General features: G+C 36.9%; 1 pseudogene across 1 annotated transcript; it reads left to right on the top strand.

Moving 5' to 3' along the window:
* The first annotated feature begins 5122 nt into the window (after positions 1-5122).
* LOC103253863 lies at positions 5123-7399 on the top strand (annotated as a pseudogene). The gene has a single exon (XR_002481599.1). The product of XR_002481599.1 is annotated as a long-chain-fatty-acid--CoA ligase 1 pseudogene (transcript).
* Positions 7400-7758: the final 359 nt, after the last annotated feature.

Consider the following 7758-nt stretch of genomic DNA (forward strand, 5'->3'; position numbering starts at 1 on the left):
GGAGCGGCCACTGCACTCCAGTCTGGGTGACAGAGTGAGATTCCAACTCAAAAAAAAAAAAAAGATCAGACTTTGTATTGGAGCTGTATACAAGACATTGTCATAAAAAATTAAAGTATTCTAATTCAATCACAAAATTTCTGCGTTAATTTGCAATTTTAACCATCTCTAACAGATTTGTACAATATATATAAATAATTATTGCATGCTTCATTTAGGTGTATATGTAATATATATATTGTTTAACATTGCAAAATATTAGTCAGTGACATAAAATTTGTTAATTAAAAAACTCTTATTTTCAGATTCCTTTAGAAGCATAAATTCTAGCACAAAGAAAAGCAATAAAAGGAAGAATCCTTGGCATTGATATTTCATTACGAAAGGCTCTATAATATTTATGTCATCTATTAGGAAGATTCAATCTTCAAGTTCACTGATCTTTTCTTCAGCAGTGTATAATCTGCTGTTATTCCTATTCAGTTAATTGTATATCTCTCCAATCTCTTTTTTCTCCTTATACTATATATTTTGCTTTTCATTATATTTATGCTTTCCTTTGTTAAACATATTTCTTATTAAGCATATTAAATATATTTATAATATCTGTTTTAAAATTTTTGTTTGCCAATTGCAGATAGATTTATGGATTCATTTATTATAACTTGTTATTCTTAGATTGTGGACCACATTTTCCTGCTATTTATTTTAGTACTTTTTGAATGCTGGAAATTGTAAATATTATGTTTTGAATGCCTGGAATGTTTTACTTTTCTTTGTAAATGTTGAGTTTTTTCTGACAAGTTATTTGTAAATTAACTCGATCCTTTGAAAGCTTGTGTTCATTGTTAGAGATCTAAAATTGTCCTTATTCAAGTAATGATTTATCACTACTCAAAATGTGTGTATAGCCTTTCCAGGGTTTCTGCTTAAAGCCCTTAATATCTCCACACTCTTGTCTGAATTCGTATATATTTTCTACTGTGTGTTTCGATAGTTGTTTGCTTACAAATCCAAGCTAGTTGTTTATTGTTCAGTCTTATGAAATATAATCCTATGTAGTTGCCTCTTAGTCTTCAAAACTAAAGGGAAGTTTGGATTTCTGAAGCTCTTTCTATGCATAACTCTTTCCTGTGAGATATTCTCCCCCATATATTCCAGCTGCCTCTACATTCATGAATTCTGATCTTTATCTCATTAACATAGAATGTTTCTTGTAATTGATTTCCTCCTCACTACACTAAGGTCCAGAAAATACCTCCAGACATTTGGCCAATGGGCAATCATAAAATTAATCTTGTTTATTTCTCTTCTATCAGACTTACAAACCCTGTGCTGATTATTGTTCAAAGTTCAAAAGTACTTTCTGGTTGTACTATATATGACCAGAAGCAAAAACATTTGGTTCTTTTTTTATAGTTTATATATTTATTATTTTCCACCTCTTACTTCATGATGCTTATAAGTTTTCTTTGAACTTAAATATAGTAGCAATTCTGATTTTATTGTGTGCTAATTTCAGTGACATCTCTGCATCTCTCAACTTTTTTTTTTTTGCCTTTTAACTATAGATCACAGTATCTGTCTTCTGTATATGGGTATTCATTTGTGATTTTATGCTGGCTTTGTGGATGTGACATTGTTGAAAGTCTGGGTTCTGTTGGCTCTTTTAAAAGAACGATGAGTTTTGTTCTTACAGGTGGCTAATTTATCATTCATGATCAGGTTTCCTTTTTGGGATTTGTTAGGGAAGTTCTGTGGTAGCTCTTACTCTAGTATGACAGTAGTCCTACATCTAAGGGAGGGATATTCAATTGAATCACCAATTCTAATTCTAATATCCTGTTGTCTAAATCTTAGCTGCTTTAGGAGTTCCATATTGCACTTAAATGATTCCTCTTCAACAAAAGATTATTTGTCCCATATGGGGCTCCCCTTCCTTCTGGTATGATTCAGAAAGATCCCCCAGGTAGAAATCTTAGTGAGTGTGATGTTCACCTAATGTATTTTCCTTCTCTCATAGATAATATCATCGTGCTATATGTTTTCCAGTGTCTAAAAAAAGGTTCTTCATACAGTGTTTCCAGTTTTATAGCTGTTTATAGTGGTAGGATAAGTCTGACACCTGCTATTTCACATTTGAAGAATATTTATTCTGAGTATAAATTTGTATATTGGAAAAATTTCTAGCATTTAAATATGTCATTAAACCACCATCTGGCTTTGACTATTTTTGTTGAAAAGTCAGCCATCAATCTTACTGTTTGTTTGAAGGTAATGCATCATTTGTTCCTCTGACTACTGTCAAAGTTTTCTCATCTTTTATTTTCAATAATTTCATTCTGATGTGATTGGATACACTTCTATTTCTATTAATCCTACATATAATTCAATATAGTATTTTCATCTTCATGAAATTCACTGAGAATTTTTTACCTGTTTTACATAAGTTTTTACCTGTTTTATATAATTATTTGCAATTATTTCTTCAAATACTGATAATTTCATTTTATCTCACTTCTGTATCTGAGACTCAAATTTCACATAGGTTAGAAAGTTTATGGTGTTTCACATATTCTCTTGTATTTTATTTTTTTCCATTCTTGTTTCTCTAAGTGCTTGTTTGCATATAGGCTATTGTTCTAAGTCTAGTTTTCTAATTCTGTGTCCTACTGTGTCTACTCTCACTCAAAGTGCTCTTATTTTCAGATATTTTATTTATCTTATTCAGAATATCCTTTTTTTGTTGTAGTTTTAAGTTTTATATACTATAAAAAAGGGACTGGCAGTAGAGGGAAACTGCCAGGGGTTGGGAGTGTCATATAATATCAGTAAGGGTACCTGATCTCAAACACACGAAGTGAGTAACCAAAGGGAGGTCCAAACATTACTTGTACAATGACCACTTGTATACCTAATCCTGAATTGTACTCTACATCTTTAAAATGAAAACAGAAATTACATCAAACAAAAATTCTACGTAAAACACAGAACATTAAACATCTTTTAAGATAAGGTAATAGATTGAGATTAAAACTAAAGTTCAAAAGAGTAAATATTTCATGTCTTCACAGTGTCACAATCTTTAAAATACTGTAAGTGATTCCCCAGTACTATACCCCAAACTGGAAGATGAGTTATCTGATTTATCCACTTCACTTTTGTTTTTAATGTATTGATGAGTATTTCAAACAACTTAATTTGAAGTTTTTCACACATACAAAATTCTCTAACACTTCTTTGTTTCTCAGGTAATGCTTTTAATCTATTTTCTATTATTTCAACATCTTGCAATTTTTCCAGCCATCATTTTCTAGATGGAAATCTTTAGCTGAAAATGAAAGTAACATATAAATCAAGATTTAAATGTCTAAGCCTCATTTAGCAAGTCATAATGCTGATTTTTGGTGTAACTTTAAGTTTAGTAGATGTAATTTTGTACTTTAGAAAACTGCAGCATCAGGGACAACTGAAAACACTAATGTACACTTTTCAGAAAACACAAAGAAAATATTTTTTTCCTTAAACAAAATTTGTAATTAAATATATAAATTTTTAAACCTTAGACAATCTCCAAGACACAAGGATGACTTATTTGCTTTAACTGTTTTAGTTAAAATAATCTCCAGTGAACTTCATTTGAATGTGCACACTCTTTTCTGGAGGATTCTTAATAAAGCAATCATTTCCAGACTTTTTGAAGGATACTTTCCTGAATTATGGACTGATTTTTTTTCAGGGTTAACATGTGAAAATTAAAACTCTCAGAATGAAAGTTGGGCATGTCTGTCAGTGATTCAAAAAGATAGGCCTCCAATAGTTCTACTTCAATATATGTGTTGAGAAAGTAGTTAGACATGTGCATAAAGATGTGTATGCAAAATGTTCTTTATGAAATCTTTCATTCAAGTGAAATATTTGAATAAGCTATAGCAAAAATTGGTGGTGAGTTAAAAAACTTAAAAATATAAACGCACACATTTACTCATACAATAAATATTCATTGGACACTCATGTTTTTGTGTTTTTAAAAGAAAACCCTAGAAAAAGTAAATAAAATGAATTTGAGATAATTAGTATAAAGTTTAATATATGGAATTCTCATAGCAATGGTTGAATGTTGGTAATTTCATAGGGTTCTCTCTCATTCATGCAAGATTAGTTAAGAAGTGGCTATAGGAAAACCCCCTTGGGTCTCCTACCACTCTGGGAGCTTTATTGTCCTTTCAGTAAATTCTGCTTTTCTATCAAAAATTTTAAAAAAAAGAAGTGACTGTCATGTGCTAGAGACAGAAGGAAAATTGTAACTTATACTAGTTGGTGGCAATAGATATGTAAACAAAGAGGCACTTAATAGACTTAAAAAGAATATGTAACTATAGGTACAAGTGAGGAAGGGACTATGGAGTCAAGAAGGACTTTCTTGTTTGTGACTTGAATATAAGCAGATTATGTGTCATTTATGATATATGGAGTGATAACAGAGTGGTAGTATTTTTTTGAGAGGCAAGGCAGCAGTGATGAAATCAGGAAGACTTTGATCATGTCCGGATTGTATTAGAGGTGCTAAAACATCCTAGTGGAGATACCTGAGTGTTAGTTAGGTAAAGGGTGTTCTGGCATAGAGGGGATTAGAGACTGTTTTTGGTGAGCAATCAATAGTGTCTCATATAACAGGTGTTGCAAACAAGATGGTGGTTAAAAAGTGTCTGTCCAGTTTAGTCACATTGAAGTAAATGGTGACTCTGATATAAGCAACTAAAGTGGAGTAGCTGAAAATTTTCCTTTATTGAAGTGGGTTGAAGTATGTAATGACTATGGAGTCATGGAAGCAAAAAAATCTATGCATTATTAAAATTTTAAACATCCGATTACAAAGCAGTATTATAACACAATCTGTTTTATAAAAATACATTTATGTACAGTAAAAGTAAGCATAAACTATATCCACACAGTAAGCATAAACTATATCCACACAGTTTTCTTAAGAACTTTATATTATCAACTCAGATGCTTTTTATGAGACACAAATGAGATGAGAAAACAATAAAAGTAAACCTATGATCACACCATAAATAAGTCAGGAGAGTTACAATTATATTCAGAAATTCAGCGAGCGCACCAGTGGCTGCCTGGCGCGGCCGCAGCGGCGCCTTAAATAGCATCCGGAGCCGGCGCGGGGAAGGGAGTGGGCCGCGGTGACAGCCGGCGGCGGCGGAGCGGCGGGGCCAGCCGGGGAGAATTCAGCTTAGAGAACTATCAACACAGGACAATGCAAGCCCACGAGTTGTTCCGGTATTTTCGAGTGCCAGAGCTGGTTGACTTCCGACAATACGTGCGCACCCTCCCAACCAACACACTCATGGGCTTCGGAGCTTTGGCCGCCCTCACCACTTTCGGGTACGCCACGAGACCCAAAGCCCCGAGACCATCATGTGACCTCTCCATGCAGTCAGTGGAAGTGGCGATAATGGCCCTTGTTCAGGCTCTCGGAAACCAGACCGATTCTATGAATGGCTTTCATACAAACAGGTTGCAGAGCGCTCCGAGTACATAGGTTCAGCGCTGATCCAGAAGGGCTTCAAGGCCGCCCCGGATCAGTTCATTGGCATCTTTGCTCAAAATAGACCTGAGTGGGTGATTATTGAACAGGGATGCTTTGCTTATTCAATGGTGGTCGTTCCACTGTATGATACTCTAGGGACCGAAGCTATCACGTACATAGTCAACAAAGCTGAGCTCTCTCTGATTTTTTGTTGACAGACCAGAGAAGGCCAAACTCTTATTAGAGGGTGTAGAAAATAAGTTAACACCAGGCCTTAAAGTCGTAGTTCTCATGGATGCCTACAGCAGTGAGCTGGTGGAACGAGGCAAGAAGACTGGGGTGGAGATCATCAGCATGAAGGCGTTGGAGGATCTGGGAAGAGCCAACAGGCGGCAGCCCAAGCCTCCAGCACCTGAAGATCTTGCAGTAGTTTCTTTCACAAGTGGAACTACAGGCAACCTCAAAGGAGCACTGATCACTCATTGAAATGTAGTGAGCGATTGTTCAGCTTTTGTGAAAAAGACAGAGAACACAGTCAGTCCTTCCCCAGACGATACTTTGATATCTTTCTTGCCTCTCGCCCATATGTTTGAGAGAGTTGTAGAGTGTGTCATGCTGTGTCATGGAGTTAAAATAGGATTTTTTCAAGGAGACATCAGGCTGCTTATGGATGATCTCAAGGTGTTGCAGCCCACTCTCTTTCCTGTGGTTCTGAGACTGCTGAACCCGGTGTTTGACCAAATTTTTGGTCAAGCAAACACCACGCTGAAACGATGGCTCTTGGACTTTGCCTCCAAGAGGAAAGAAGCAGAACTTCGCAGTGGCATCATTCGAAACAACAGCCTGTGGGACAAGCTGATCTTCCACAAGATACAGTCGAGCCTAGGCGGAAGTGTCCGGTTGATGGTCACGGGAGCTGCACCCATGTCTGCCACTGTGCTGACCTTCCTGAGAGCGGCCCTTGGCTGTCAGTTTTATGAAGGTTATGGACAGACTGAGTGCACTGCTGGGTGCTGCCTGACTGTGCCTGGAGACTGGACAGCAGGCCATGTTGGTGCCCCAATGCCTTGCAATTTTATAAAACTTGTTGATGTGGAAGAAATGAATTACATGGCTGCCAAGGGCGAAGGTGAGGTGTGTGTGAAAGGGCCGAATGTATTCCAGGGCTACTTGAAAGACCCAGCAAAAACAGCAGAAGCTTTGGATAAAGATGGCTGGTTACACACAGGGGACATTGGGAAATGGCTACCAAATGGCACCTTGAAGATCATCGACAGGAAAAAGCACATATTTAAACTGGCACAAGGAGAATACATAGCACCCGAAAAGATTGAAAACATATACCTGCGAAGTGAACCTGTTGCTCAGGTGTTTGTGCACGGAGAAAGCTTGCAGGCATTTCTCATAGCAATTGTGGTACCAGACATTGAGACATTAGGCTCCTGGGCCGGAAAGAGAGGATTTGATGGATCCTTTGGGGAATTGTGCAGAAATAAGGATGTCAAGAAAGCTATCCTAGAAGACATGGTGAGGCTTGGGAAGGATTCTGGTCTAAAACCATTTGAGCAGGTCAAGGGTATAACACTACACCCTGAATTATTTTCTATCGACAATGGCATTTTGACTCCAACAATGAAGGCAAAAAGGCCAGAACTACGGAACTATTTCAGGTCGCAGATAGGTGAACTTTATTCCACCATCAAGGTTTAACGGGAGGAAGAAAGCTTGGAAGAAATGGCACCCCTCCACAGTCTCTTCCACTGATGGCCTTCATGTTGAGTACAGCAAGTGCAGGAGAGGAAGCGTTCGCATTGGACTTGTTCATTGGGATCTTGTCATAGGAATATTAGAGGAAACAGAACACTGCCTTACAATCATCTTGTGTTGCAGACCATGTTTATGGTGATCAACAATTTCCAAATGAGCCTTAAAAATTGTAAAGGGGAACTTATAAATGTCCTAAGTTATTTGAGACTTCCTCAGTTAAAAAGGTGGGTTTTAAAGCTTTTGTCTCCCTGTTTTTCTAACCAAGGGGTTAGGACTTTGCTATTTCTGAGATGTCTGCTAGTTGCTGCAAATTCTGCAGCCATCTGCTGCTCTAAAGAGTACAGTGCACTGGAGGGAAACTGTCCCTTGAAAAACAAGAATTGTTCTGGCTGGAGAATGTCACACATGGACCAGAGATTTTTTTTAATCCCTGTCACCGTCCCTTC

Source organism: Carlito syrichta, unplaced genomic scaffold (genome assembly GCF_000164805.1).
Source record: "Carlito syrichta isolate Samal-C Ts95f unplaced genomic scaffold, Tarsius_syrichta-2.0.1 Scaffold255152, whole genome shotgun sequence".
In the NCBI taxonomy this organism is placed as follows: domain Eukaryota; kingdom Metazoa; phylum Chordata; class Mammalia; order Primates; family Tarsiidae; genus Carlito; species Carlito syrichta.